We start from the raw sequence: 15,021 nt of genomic DNA, 5'->3' as shown, positions 1-15,021 counted from the left end.
CACCCTGTCTCTGCCCCTAGTCACTATGTCCACCTCTATCAGGTCCTCCCCTCAGCCTCACCCGCTCCAGGGAGAACAGACCCAGCCTCTCCGGTCTCTCCTCGTAACCGAAATGCCCTGTTCCCAGATAATGTGCTGGGGAAATCACTTCTGTGCCCTCTCCAGTGCAGAGGTTGAAAGGGTCATTCAATATCCAGGTATGTACAACCTGAAATTTGTACTCTTCACAGACAGCCATAGAAGATGGAAACATGGTAGCCCTGAAAGCGCCCCTCTCTCTTCAGTACAACAGTATCCAGAACAGTATAAAATAGGAGCAGACCCTTCGGCCCACAAAATCTACACTGAACACGACACCAAATTAAACTGAACCCCTTCTGTATGCACTTGATTCATTTCCTTCCACATTCTCTGAACATTCAGGAGACTGCCTAAAAGCCTCTTAAACGCCTGTTCTTCACTTCCCTGCTTAATTCATCTGATTAATCATGTTCACCCGCACTCTGACCCCCCCTCCAAGGACGAGCGTGGTTAGCACAGGCTAGCAACCAACTTGTCCGTTCAAGGGGCGAGGAGGAGAGCCCGGCACACCGAGGGTTGGGTGGTGAGGAGAGCCTGGCACACGGAGGGATGGGTGGTGAGGAGAGTCTGGCACACGGAGGGATGGGTGGTGAGGAGAGCCTGGCACACTGAGGGATGGTGGTGAGGAGAGCCTGGCACACCGCGGGATGGGTGGTGAGGAGAGCCTGGCACTGCGGGATGATGGTGAGGAGAGCCTGGCACACAGCGGGATGGTGGTGAGGAGAGCCTGGCACACTGCAGGATGGGTGGTGAGGAGAGCCTGGCACACTGAGGGATGGGTGGTGAGGAGAGCCTGGCACACCGCGGGATGGGTGGTGAGGAGAGCCTGGCACACCGCGGGATGAGTGGTGAGGAGAGCCTGGCACACCGCGGGATGGTGGTGAGGAGAGCCTGGCACACTGAGGGATGGGTGGTGAGGAGAGCCTGGCACACCGCGGGATGGGTGGTGAGGAGAGCCTGGCACACTGCGGGATGGGTGGTGAGGAGAGCCTGGCACACTGAGGGATGGGTGGTGAGGAGAGCCTGGCACACTGAGGGATGGGTGGTGAGGAGAGCTTGGCACACTGAGGGATGGGTGGTGAAGACAGCCTGGCACACCGAAGGATGGGTGGTGAGGAGAGCCTGGCACACTGAGGGATGGGTGGTGAGGAGAGCCTGGCACACCGAGGGATGGGTGGTGAGGAGAGCCTGGCACACCGAGGGATGGGTGGTGAGGAGAGCCTGGCACACCGAGGGATGGGTGGTGAGGAGAGCCTGGCACACCGAGGGATGGGTGGTGAGGAGAGCCTGGCACACCGCGGGATGGGTGGTGAGGAGAGCCTGGCACACCGCGGGATGGGTGGTGAGGAGAGCCTGGCACACTGAGGGATGGGTGGTGAGGAGAGCCTGGCACACCACGGGATGGGTGGTGAGGAGAGCCTGGCACACCGCGGGATGGGTGGTGAGGAGAGCCTGGCACACCGCGGGATGGGTGGTGAGGAGAGCCTGGCACACTGAGGGATGGGTGGTGAGGAGTGCCTGGCACACCGAGGGATGGGTGGTGAGGAGAGCCTGGCACACTGAGGGATGGGTGGTGAGGAGAGCCTGGCACTGCGGGATGGGTGGTGAGGAGAGCCTGGCACTGCGGGATGGGTGGTGAGGAGAGCCTGGCACACCGCGGGATGGTGGTGAGGAGAGCCTGGCACAGTGCGGGATGGGTGGTGAGGAGAGCCTGGCACACCGAGGGATGGGTGGTGAGGAGAGCCTGGCACACCGAGGGATGGGTGGTGAGGAGAGCCTGGCACACCGCGGGATGGGTGGTGAGGAGAGCCTGGCACACCGCGGGATGGGTGGTGAGGAGAGCCTGGCACACCGAGGGATGGGTGGTGAGGAGAGCCTGGCACACCGCGGGATGGGTGGTGAGGAGAGCCTGGCACACCGTGGGATGGGTGGTGAGGAGAGCCTGGCACACCGCGGGATCGGTGGTGAGGAGAGCCTGGCACACCGCGGGATGGTGGTGAGGAGAGCCTGGCACACCGCGGGATGGTGGTGAGGAGAGCCTGGCACACCGCGGGATGGTGGTGAGGAGAGCCTGGCACACCGAGGGATGGGTGGTGAGCAGAGCCTGGCACACCGCGGGATGGTGGGGAGGAGAGCCTGGCACACCGCGGGATGGGTGGTGAGGAGAGCCTGGCACACCGCGGGATGGGTGGTGAGGAGAGCCTGGCATACCGCGGGATGGGTGGTGAGGAGAGCCTGGCACACCGCGGGATGGTGGTGAGGAGAGCCTGGCACACCGCGGGATGGGTGGTGAGGAGAGCCTGGCACACTGAGGGATGGGTGGTGAGGAGAGCCTGGCACACTGAGGGATGGGTGGTGAAGACAGCCTGGCACACCGAGGGATGGGTGGTGAGGAGAGCCTGGCACACCGAGGGATGGGTGGTGAGGAGAGCCTGGCACACCGCGGGATGGGTGGTGAGGAGAGCCTGGCACACCGCGGGATGGGTGGTGAGGAGAGCCTGGCACACCGAGGGATGGGTGGTGAGGAGAGCCTGGCACACCGCGGGATGGGTGGTGAGGAGAGCCTGGCACACCGTGGGATGGGTGGTGAGGAGAGCCTGGCACACCGAGGGATGGGTGGTGAGGAGAGCCTGGCACACCGAGGGATGGGTGGTGAGGAGAGCCTGGCACACCGCGGGATGGGTGGTGAGGAGAGCCTGGCACACTGCGGGATGGGTGGTGAGGAGAGCCTGGCACACTGAGGGATGGGTGGTGAGGAGAGCCTGGCACACCGCGGGATGGGTGGTGAGGAGAGCCTGGCACACCGCGGGATGGGTGGTGAGGAGAGCCTGGCACACCGCGGGATGGGTGGTGAGGAGAGCCTGGCACACTGAGGGATGGGTGGTGAGGAGTGCCTGGCACACCGCGGGATGGGTGGTGAGGAGAGCCTGGCACACTGAGGGATAGGTGGTGAGGAGAGCCTGGCACACCGAGGGATGGGTGGTGAGGAGAGCCTGGCACACTGAGGGATGGGTGGTGAGGAGAGCCTGGCACTGCGGGATGGGTGGTGAGGAGAGCCTGGCACTGCGGGATGGGTGGTGAGGAGAGCCTGGCACACCGCGGGATGGTGGTGAGGAGAGCCTGGCACAGTGCGGGATGGGTGGTGAGGAGAGCCTGGCACACCGAGGGATGGGTGGTGAGGAGAGCCTGGCACACCGAGGGATGGGTGGTGAGGAGAGCCTGGCACACCGCGGGATGGGTGGTGAGGAGAGCCTGGCACACCGAGGGATGGGTGGTGAGGAGAGCCTGGCACACCGCGGGATGGGTGGTGAGGAGAGCCTGGCACACCGAGGGATGGGTGGTGAGGAGAGCCTGGCACACCGCGGGATGGGTGGTGAGGAGAGCCTGGCACACCGAGGGATGGGTGGTGAGGAGAGCCTGGCACACCGCGGGATGGTGGGGAGGAGAGCCTGGCACACCGCGGGATGGTGGTGAGGAGAGCCTGGCACACAGAGGGATGGGTGGTGAGGAGAGCCTGGCACACCGCAGGATGGGTGGTGAGGAGAGCCTGGCATACCGCGGGATGGGTGGTGAGGAGAGCCTGGCACACCGCGGGATGGTGGTGAGGAGAGCCTGGCACACCGCGGGATGGGTGGTGAGGAGAGCCTGGCACACTGAGGGATGGGTGGTGAGGAGAGCCTGGCACACTGAGGGATGGGTGGTGAAGACAGCCTGGCACACCGAGGGATGGGTGGTGAGGAGTGCCTGGCACACCGAGGGATGGGTGGTGAGGAGAGCCTGGCACACCGCGGGATGGGTGGTGAGGAGAGCCTGGCACACCGCGGGATGGGTGGTGAGGAGAGCCTGGCACACCGAGGGATGGGTGGTGAGGAGAGCCTGGCACATCGCGGGATGGGTGGTGAGGAGAGCCTGGCACACCGTGGGATGGGTGGTGAGGAGAGCCTGGCACACCGCGGGATGGGTGGTGAGGAGAGCCTGGCACACCGCGGGATGGTGGTGAGGAGAGCCTGGCATACCGCGGGATGGGTGGTGAGGAGAGCCTGGCACACCGCGGGATGGTGGTGAGGAGAGCCTGGCACACCGCGGGATGGGTGGTGAGGAGAGCCTGGCACACTGAGGGATGGGTGGTGAGGAGAGCCTGGCATACCGCGGGATGGGTGGTGAGGAGAGCCTGGCACACTGCGGGATGGTGGTGAGGAGAGCCTGGCACACCGCGGGATGGGTGGTGAGGAGAGCCTGGCACACCGTGGGATGGGTGGTGAGGAGAGCCTGGCACACCGAGGGATGGGTGGTGAGGAGAGCCTGGCACACCGAGGGATGGGTGGTGAGGAGAGCCTGGCACACTGAGGGATGGGTGGTGAGGAGTGCCTGGCACACCGAGGGATGGGTGGTGAGGAGAGCCTGGCACACTGAGGGATGGGTGGTGAGGAGAGCCTGGCACTGCGGGATGGGTGGTGAGGAGAGCCTGGCACTGCGGGATGGGTGGTGAGGAGAGCCTGGCACACCGCGGGATGGTGGTGAGGAGAGCCTGGCACAGTGCGGGATGGGTGGTGAGGAGAGCCTGGCACACCGAGGGATGGGTGGTGAGGAGAGCCTGGCACACCGAGGGATGGGTGGTGAGGAGAGCCTGGCACACCGCGGGATGGGTGGTGAGGAGAGCCTGGCACACTGAGGGATGGGTGGTGAGGAGAGCCTGGCACTGCGGGATGGGTGGTGAGGAGAGCCTGGCACTGCGGGATGGGTGGTGAGGAGAGCCTGGCACAGTGCGGGATGGGTGGTGAGGAGAGCCTGGCACACCGAGGGATGGGTGGTGAGGAGAGCCTGGCACACCGAGGGATGGGTGGTGAGGAGAGCCTGGCACACCGAGGGATGGGTGGTGAGGAGAGCCTGGCACACCGAGGGATGGGTGGTGAGGAGAGCCTGGCACACCGCGGGATGGGTGGTGAGGAGAGCCTGGCACACCGCGGGATGGGTGGTGAGGAGAGCCTGGCACACCGAGGGATGGGTGGTGAGGAGAGCCTGGCACACCGCGGGATGGGTGGTGAGGAGAGCCTGGCACACCGCGGGATGGGTGGTGAGGAGAGCCTGGCACTGCGGGATGGGTGGTGAGGAGAGCCTGGCACACCGCGGGATGGTGGTGAGGAGAGCCTGGCACAGTGCGGGATGGGTGGTGAGGAGTGCCTGGCACACCGAGGGATGGGTGGTGAGGAGAGCCTGGCACACCGAGGGATGGGTGGTGAGGAGAGCCTGGCACACCGCGGGATGGGTGGTGAGGAGAGCCTGGCACACCGCGGGATGGGTGGTGAGGAGAGCCTGGCACACCGAGGGATGGGTGGTGAGGAGAGCCTGGCACACCGCGGGATGGGTGGTGAGGAGAGCCTGGCACACCGTGGGATGGGTGGTGAGGAGAGCCTGGCACACCGCGGGATGGGTGGTGTGGAGAGCCTGGCACACCGCGGGATGGTGGTGAGGAGAGCCTGGCACACCGCGGGATGGTGGTGAGGAGAGCCTGGCACACCGCGGGATGGTGGTGAGGAGAGCCTGGCACACCGAGGGATGGGTGGTGAGGAGAGCCTGGCACACCGCGGGATGGTGGGGAGGAGAGCCTGGCACACCGCGGGATGGTGGTGAGGAGAGCCTGGCAGACAGAGGGATGGGTGGTGAGGAGAGCCTGGCACACCGCGGGATGGGTGGTGAGGAGAGCCTGGCACACCGCGGGATGGGTGGTGAGGAGAGCCTGGCACACCGCGGGATGGTGGTGAGGAGAGCCTGGCACAGTGCGGGATGGGTGGTGAGGAGAGCCTGGCACACCGAGGGATGGGTGGTGAGGAGAGCCTGGCACACCGAGGGATGGGTGGTGAGGAGAGCCTGGCACACCGCGGGATGGGTGGTGAGGAGAGCCTGGCACACCGCGGGATGGGTGGTGAGGAGAGCCTGGCACACCGAGGGATGGGTGGTGAGGAGAGCCTGGCACACTGAGGGATGGGTGGTGAGGAGAGCCTGGCACACCGAGGGATGGGTGGTGAGGAGAGCCTGGCACACCGAGGGATGGGTGGTGAGGAGAGCCTGGCACACCGAGGGATGGGTGGTGAGGAGAGCCTGGCACACCGAGGGATGGGTGGTGAGGAGAGCCTGGCACACCGCGGGATGGGTGGTGAGGAGAGCCTGGCACACCGCGGGATGGGTGGTGAGGAGAGCCTGGCACACTGAGGGATGGGTGGTGAGGAGAGCCTGGCACACCACGGGATGGGTGGTGAGGAGAGCCTGGCACACCGCGGGATGGGTGGTGAGGAGAGCCTGGCACACCGCGGGATGGGTGGTGAGGAGAGCCTGGCACACTGAGGGATGGGTGGTGAGGAGTGCCTGGCACACCGAGGGATGGGTGGTGAGGAGAGCCTGGCACACTGAGGGATGGGTGGTGAGGAGAGCCTGGCACTGCGGGATGGGTGGTGAGGAGAGCCTGGCACTGCGGGATGGGTGGTGAGGAGAGCCTGGCACACCGCGGGATGGTGGTGAGGAGAGCCTGGCACAGTGCGGGATGGGTGGTGAGGAGAGCCTGGCACACCGAGGGATGGGTGGTGAGGAGAGCCTGGCACACCGAGGGATGGGTGGTGAGGAGAGCCTGGCACACCGCGGGATGGGTGGTGAGGAGAGCCTGGCACACCGCGGGATGGGTGGTGAGGAGAGCCTGGCACACCGAGGGATGGGTGGTGAGGAGAGCCTGGCACACCGCGGGATGGGTGGTGAGGAGAGCCTGGCACACCGTGGGATGGGTGGTGAGGAGAGCCTGGCACACCGCGGGATCGGTGGTGAGGAGAGCCTGGCACACCGCGGGATGGTGGTGAGGAGAGCCTGGCACACCGCGGGATGGTGGTGAGGAGAGCCTGGCACACCGCGGGATGGTGGTGAGGAGAGCCTGGCACACCGAGGGATGGGTGGTGAGCAGAGCCTGGCACACCGCGGGATGGTGGGGAGGAGAGCCTGGCACACCGCGGGATGGGTGGTGAGGAGAGCCTGGCACACCGCGGGATGGGTGGTGAGGAGAGCCTGGCATACCGCGGGATGGGTGGTGAGGAGAGCCTGGCACACCGCGGGATGGTGGTGAGGAGAGCCTGGCACACCGCGGGATGGGTGGTGAGGAGAGCCTGGCACACTGAGGGATGGGTGGTGAGGAGAGCCTGGCACACTGAGGGATGGGTGGTGAAGACAGCCTGGCACACCGAGGGATGGGTGGTGAGGAGAGCCTGGCACACCGAGGGATGGGTGGTGAGGAGAGCCTGGCACACCGCGGGATGGGTGGTGAGGAGAGCCTGGCACACCGCGGGATGGGTGGTGAGGAGAGCCTGGCACACCGAGGGATGGGTGGTGAGGAGAGCCTGGCACACCGCGGGATGGGTGGTGAGGAGAGCCTGGCACACCGTGGGATGGGTGGTGAGGAGAGCCTGGCACACCGAGGGATGGGTGGTGAGGAGAGCCTGGCACACCGAGGGATGGGTGGTGAGGAGAGCCTGGCACACCGCGGGATGGGTGGTGAGGAGAGCCTGGCACACTGCGGGATGGGTGGTGAGGAGAGCCTGGCACACTGAGGGATGGGTGGTGAGGAGAGCCTGGCACACCGCGGGATGGGTGGTGAGGAGAGCCTGGCACACCGCGGGATGGGTGGTGAGGAGAGCCTGGCACACCGCGGGATGGGTGGTGAGGAGAGCCTGGCACACCGAGGGATGGGTGGTGAGGAGTGCCTGGCACACCGCGGGATGGGTGGTGAGGAGAGCCTGGCACACTGAGGGATAGGTGGTGAGGAGAGCCTGGCACACCGAGGGATGGGTGGTGAGGAGAGCCTGGCACACTGAGGGATGGGTGGTGAGGAGAGCCTGGCACTGCGGGATGGGTGGTGAGGAGAGCCTGGCACTGCGGGATGGGTGGTGAGGAGAGCCTGGCACACCGCGGGATGGTGGTGAGGAGAGCCTGGCACAGTGCGGGATGGGTGGTGAGGAGAGCCTGGCACACCGAGGGATGGGTGGTGAGGAGAGCCTGGCACACCGAGGGATGGGTGGTGAGGAGAGCCTGGCACACCGCGGGATGGGTGGTGAGGAGAGCCTGGCACACCGAGGGATGGGTGGTGAGGAGAGCCTGGCACACCGCGGGATGGGTGGTGAGGAGAGCCTGGCACACCGAGGGATGGGTGGTGAGGAGAGCCTGGCACACCGCGGGATGGGTGGTGAGGAGAGCCTGGCACACCGAGGGATGGGTGGTGAGGAGAGCCTGGCACACCGCGGGATGGTGGGGAGGAGAGCCTGGCACACCGCGGGATGGTGGTGAGGAGAGCCTGGCACACAGAGGGATGGGTGGTGAGGAGAGCCTGGCACACCGCAGGATGGGTGGTGAGGAGAGCCTGGCATACCGCGGGATGGGTGGTGAGGAGAGCCTGGCACACCGCGGGATGGTGGTGAGGAGAGCCTGGCACACCGCGGGATGGGTGGTGAGGAGAGCCTGGCACACTGAGGGATGGGTGGTGAGGAGAGCCTGGCACACTGAGGGATGGGTGGTGAAGACAGCCTGGCACACCGAGGGATGGGTGGTGAGGAGAGCCTGGCACACCGAGGGATGGGTGGTGAGGAGAGCCTGGCACACCGCGGGATGGGTGGTGAGGAGAGCCTGGCACACCGCGGGATGGGTGGTGAGGAGAGCCTGGCACACCGAGGGATGGGTGGTGAGGAGAGCCTGGCACATCGCGGGATGGGTGGTGAGGAGAGCCTGGCACACCGTGGGATGGGTGGTGAGGAGAGCCTGGCACACCGCGGGATGGGTGGTGAGGAGAGCCTGGCACACCGCGGGATGGTGGTGAGGAGAGCCTGGCATACCGCGGGATGGGTGGTGAGGAGAGCCTGGCACACCGCGGGATGGTGGTGAGGAGAGCCTGGCACACCGCGGGATGGGTGGTGAGGAGAGCCTGGCACACTGAGGGATGGGTGGTGAGGAGAGCCTGGCATACCGCGGGATGGGTGGTGAGGAGAGCCTGGCACACTGCGGGATGGTGGTGAGGAGAGCCTGGCACACCGCGGGATGGGTGGTGAGGAGAGCCTGGCACACCGTGGGATGGGTGGTGAGGAGAGCCTGGCACACCGAGGGATGGGTGGTGAGGAGAGCCTGGCACACCGAGGGATGGGTGGTGAGGAGAGCCTGGCACACCGCGGGATGGGTGGTGAGGAGAGCCTGGCACACCGCGGGATGGGTGGTGAGGAGAGCCTGGCACACTGAGGGATGGGTGGTGAGGAGAGCCTGGCACACCGCGGGATGGGTGGTGAGGAGAGCCTGGCACACCGCGGGATGGGTGGTGAGGAGAGCCTGGCACACCGCGGGATGGGTGGTGAGGAGAGCCTGGCACACTGAGGGATGGGTGGTGAGGAGTGCCTGGCACACCGCGGGATGGGTGGTGAGGAGAGCCTGGCACACTGAGGGATGGGTGGTGAGGAGAGCCTGGCACACCGAGGGATGGGTGGTGAGGAGAGCCTGGCACACTGAGGGATGGGTGGTGAGGAGAGCCTGGCACTGCGGGATGGGTGGTGAGGAGAGCCTGGCACTGCGGGATGGGTGGTGAGGAGAGCCTGGCACAGTGCGGGATGGGTGGTGAGGAGAGCCTGGCACACCGAGGGATGGGTGGTGAGGAGAGCCTGGCACACCGAGGGATGGGTGGTGAGGAGAGCCTGGCACACCGCGGGATGGGTGGTGAGGAGAGCCTGGCACACCGCGGGATGGGTGGTGAGGAGAGCCTGGCACACCGAGGGATGGGTGGTGAGGAGAGCCTGGCACACCGCGGGATGGGTGGTGAGGAGAGCCTGGCACACCGCGGGATGGGTGGTGAGGAGAGCCTGGCACTGCGGGATGGGTGGTGAGGAGAGCCTGGCACACCGCGGGATGGTGGTGAGGAGAGCCTGGCACAGTGCGGGATGGGTGGTGAGGAGTGCCTGGCACACCGAGGGATGGGTGGTGAGGAGAGCCTGGCACACCGAGGGATGGGTGGTGAGGAGAGCCTGGCACACCGCGGGATGGGTGGTGAGGAGAGCCTGGCACACCGCGGGATGGGTGGTGAGGAGAGCCTGGCACACCGAGGGATGGGTGGGGAGGAGAGCCTGGCACACCGCGGGATGGGTGGTGAGGAGAGCCTGGCACACCGTGGGATGGGTGGTGAGGAGAGCCTGGCACACCGCGGGATGGGTGGTGAGGAGAGCCTGGCACACCGCGGGATGGTGGTGAGGAGAGCCTGGCACACCGCGGGATGGTGGTGAGGAGAGCCTGGCACACCGCGGGATGGTGGTGAGGAGAGCCTGGCACACCGAGGGATGGGTGGTGAGGAGAGCCTGGCACACCGCGGGATGGTGGGGAGGAGAGCCTGGCACACCGCGGGATGGTGGTGAGGAGAGCCTGGCAGACAGAGGGATGGGTGGTGAGGAGAGCCTGGCACACCGCGGGATGGGTGGTGAGGAGAGCCTGGCACACCGCGGGATGGGTGGTGAGGAGAGCCTGGCACACCGCGGGATGGGTGGTGAGGAGAGCCTGGCACACCGCGGGATGGGTGGTGAGGTGAGCCTGGCACACCGCGGGATGGGTGGTGAGGAGAGCCTGGCACACCGAGGGATGGGTGGTGAGGAGAGCCTGGCACACCGCGGGATGGGTGGTGAGGAGAGCCTGGCACACCGCGGGATGGGTGGTGAGGAGAGCCTGGCACACCGCGGGATGGGTGGTGAGGAGAGCCTGGCACACTGAGGGATGGGTGGTGAGGAGTGCCTGGCACACCGAGGGATGGGTGGTGAGGAGAGCCTGGCACACTGAGGGATGGGTGGTGAGGAGAGCCTGGCACTGCGGGATGGGTGGTGAGGAGAGCCTGGCACTGCGGGATGGGTGGTGAGGAGAGCCTGGCACACCGCGGGATGGTGGTGAGGAGAGCCTGGCACAGTGCGGGATGGGTGGTGAGGAGAGCCTGGCACACCGAGGGATGGGTGGTGAGGAGAGCCTGGCACACCGAGGGATGGGTGGTGAGGAGAGCCTGGCACACCGCGGGATGGGTGGTGAGGAGAGCCTGGCACACCGCGGGATGGGTGGTGAGGAGAGCCTGGCACACCGAGGGATGGGTGGTGAGGAGAGCCTGGCACACCGCGGGATGGGTGGTGAGGAGAGCCTGGCACACCGTGGGATGGGTGGTGAGGAGAGCCTGGCACACCGCAGGATCGGTGGTGAGGAGAGCCTGGCACACCGCGGGATGGTGGTGAGGAGAGCCTGGCACACCGCGGGATGGTGGTGAGGAGAGCCTGGCACACCGCGGGATGGTGGTGAGGAGAGCCTGGCACACCGAGGGATGGGTGGTGAGCAGAGCCTGGCACACCGCGGGATGGTGGGGAGGAGAGCCTGGCACACCGCGGGATGGGTGGTGAGGAGAGCCTGGCACACAGAGGGATGGGTGGTGAGGAGAGCCTGGCACACCGCGGGATGGGTGGTGAGGAGAGCCTGGCACACCGCGGGATGGGTGGTGAGGAGAGCCTGGCATACCGCGGGATGGGTGGTGAGGAGAGCCTGGCACACCGCGGGATGGTGGTGAGGAGAGCCTGGCACACCGCGGGATGGGTGGTGAGGAGAGCCTGGCACACTGAGGGATGGGTGGTGAGGAGAGCCTGGCACACTGAGGGATGGGTGGTGAAGACAGCCTGGCACACCGAGGGATGGGTGGTGAGGAGAGCCTGGCACACCGAGGGATGGGTGGTGAGGAGAGCCTGGCACACCGCGGGATGGGTGGTGAGGAGAGCCTGGCACACCGCGGGATGGGTGGTGAGGAGAGCCTGGCACACCGAGGGATGGGTGGTGAGGAGAGCCTGGCACACTGCGGGATGGGTGGTGAGGAGAGCCTGGCACACCGTGGGATGGGTGGTGAGGAGAGCCTGGCACACCGAGGGATGGGTGGTGAGGAGAGCCTGGCACACCGAGGGATGGGTGGTGAGGAGAGCCTGGCACACCGCGGGATGGGTGGTGAGGAGAGCCTGGCACACTGCGGGATGGGTGGTGAGGAGAGCCTGGCACACTGAGGGATGGGTGGTGAGGAGAGCCTGGCACACCGCGGGATGGGTGGTGAGGAGAGCCTGGCACACCGCGGGATGGGTGGTGAGGAGAGCCTGGCACACCGCGGGATGGGTGGTGAGGAGAGCCTGGCACACTGAGGGATGGGTGGTGAGGAGTGCCTGGCACACCGCGGGATGGGTGGTGAGGAGAGCCTGGCACACTGAGGGATAGGTGGTGAGGAGAGCCTGGCACACCGAGGGATGGGTGGTGAGGAGAGCCTGGCACACTGAGGGATGGGTGGTGAGGAGAGCCTGGCACTGCGGGATGGGTGGTGAGGAGAGCCTGGCACTGCGGGATGGGTGGTGAGGAGAGCCTGGCACACCGCGGGATGGTGGTGAGGAGAGCCTGGCACAGTGCGGGATGGGTGGTGAGGAGAGCCTGGCACACCGAGGGATGGGTGGTGAGGAGAGCCTGGCACACCGAGGGATGGGTGGTGAGGAGAGCCTGGCACACCGAGGGATGGGTGGTGAGGAGAGCCTGGCACACCGCGGGATGGGTGGTGAGGAGAGCCTGGCACACCGAGGGATGGGTGGTGAGGAGAGCCTGGCACACCGCGGGATGGGTGGTGAGGAGAGCCTGGCACACCGTGGGATGGGTGGTGAGGAGAGCCTGGCACACCGCGTGATGGGTGGTGAGGAGAGCCTGGCACACCGCGGGATGGTGGTGAGGAGAGCCTGGCACACCGCGGGATGGGTGGTGAGGAGAGCCTGGCACACTGAGGGACGGGTGGTGAGGAGAGCCTGGCACACTGAGGGATGGGTGGTGAAGACAGCCTGGCACACCGAGGGATGGGTGGTGAGGAGAGCCTGGCACACCGAGGGATGGGTGGTGAGGAGAGCCTGGCACACCGCGGGATGGGTGGTGAGGAGAGCCTGGCACACCGCGGGATGGGTGGTGAGGAGAGCCTGGCACACCGAGGGATGGGTGGTGAGGAGAGCCTGGCACATCGCGGGATGGGTGGTGAGGAGAGCCTGGCACACCGTGGGATGGGTGGTGAGGAGAGCCTGGCACACCGCGGGATGGGTGGTGAGGAGAGCCTGGCACACCGCGGGATGGTGGTGAGGAGAGCCTGGCATACCGCGGGATGGGTGGTGAGGAGAGCCTGGCACACCGCGGGATGGTGGTGAGGAGAGCCTGGCACACCGCGGGATGGGTGGTGAGGAGAGCCTGGCACACTGAGGGATGGGTGGTGAGGAGAGCCTGGCATACCGCGGGATGGGTGGTGAGGAGAGCCTGGCACACTGCGGGATGGTGGTGAGGAGAGCCTGGCACACCGCGGGATGGGTGGTGAGGAGAGCCTGGCACACCGTGGGATGGGTGGTGAGGAGAGCCTGGCACACCGAGGGATGGGTGGTGAGGAGAGCCTGGCACACCGAGGGATGGGTGGTGAGGAGAGCCTGGCACACCGCGGGATGGGTGGTGAGGAGAGCCTGGCACACCGCGGGATGGGTGGTGAGGAGAGCCTGGCACACTGAGGGATGGGTGGTGAGGAGAGCCTGGCACACCGCGGGATGGGTGGTGAGGAGAGCCTGGCACACCGCGGGATGGGTGGTGAGGAGAGCCTGGCACACCGCGGGATGGGTGGTGAGGAGAGCCTGGCACACTGAGGGATGGGTGGTGAGGAGTGCCTGGCACACCGCGGGATGGGTGGTGAGGAGAGCCTGGCACACTGAGGGATGGGTGGTGAGGAGAGCCTGGCACACCGAGGGATGGGTGGTGAGGAGAGCCTGGCACACTGAGGGATGGGTGGTGAGGAGAGCCTGGCACTGCGGGATGGGTGGTGAGGAGAGCCTGGCACTGCGGGATGGGTGGTGAGGAGAGCCTGGCACAGTGCGGGATGGGTGGTGAGGAGAGCCTGGCACACCGAGGGATGGGTGGTGAGGAGAGCCTGGCACACCGAGGGATGGGTGGTGAGGAGAGCCTGGCACACCGCGGGATGGGTGGTGAGGAGAGCCTGGCACACCGCGGGATGGGTGGTGAGGAGAGCCTGGCACACCGAGGGATGGGTGGTGAGGAGAGCCTGGCACACCGCGGGATGGGTGGTGAGGAGAGCCTGGCACACCGCGGGATGGGTGGTGAGGAGAGCCTGGCACTGCGGGATGGGTGGTGAGGAGAGCCTGGCACACCGCGGGATGGTGGTGAGGAGAGCCTGGCACAGTGTGGGATGGGTGGTGAGGAGTGCCTGGCACACCGAGGGATGGGTGGTGAGGAGAGCCTGGCACACCGAGGGATGGGTGGTGAGGAGAGCCTGGCACACCGCGGGATGGGTGGTGAGGAGAGCCTGGCACACCGCGGGATGGGTGGTGAGGAGAGCCTGGCACACCGAGGGATGGGTGGTGAGGAGAGCCTGGCACACCGCGGGATGGGTGGTGAGGAGAGCCTGGCACACCGTGGGATGGGTGGTGAGGAGAGCCTGGCACACCGCGGGATGGGTGGTGAGGAGAGCCTGGCACACCGCGGGATGGTGGTGAGGAGAGCCTGGCACACCGCGGGATGGTGGTGAGGAGAGCCTGGCACACCGCGGGATGGTGGTGAGGAGAGCCTGGCACACCGAGGGATGGGTGGTGAGGAGAGCCTGGCACACCGCGGGATGGTGGGGAGGAGAGCCTGGCACACCGCGGGATGGTGGTGAGGAGAGCCTGGCAGACAGAGGGATGGGTGGTGAGGAGAGCCTGGCACACCGCGGGATGGGTGGTGAGGAGAGCCTGGCACACCGCGGGATGGGTGGTGAGGAGAGCCTGGCACACCGCGGGATGGGTGGTGAGGAGAGCCTGGCACACCGCGGGATGGGTGGTGAGGAGAGCCTGGCACACCGCGGGATGGGTGGTGAGG

General features: G+C 66.8%; 1 protein-coding gene across 9 annotated transcripts in view; it reads right to left on the bottom strand.

Moving 5' to 3' along the window:
• The window catches only part of LOC132385484 (methyl-CpG-binding domain protein 1-like), a 237,946-nt gene that overhangs the window by 130,161 nt on the left and 92,764 nt on the right, over positions 1 to 15,021 (bottom strand). The window lies entirely within an intron of this gene.

Source organism: Hypanus sabinus, assembly GCF_030144855.1.
Source record: "Hypanus sabinus isolate sHypSab1 chromosome 24 unlocalized genomic scaffold, sHypSab1.hap1 SUPER_24_unloc_20, whole genome shotgun sequence".
In the NCBI taxonomy this organism is placed as follows: Eukaryota; Metazoa; Chordata; class Chondrichthyes; order Myliobatiformes; family Dasyatidae; genus Hypanus; species Hypanus sabinus.
The sequence above is the reverse complement of the archived record's forward strand: the minus strand, read 5'-3'. Positions and strand labels throughout refer to the sequence as shown.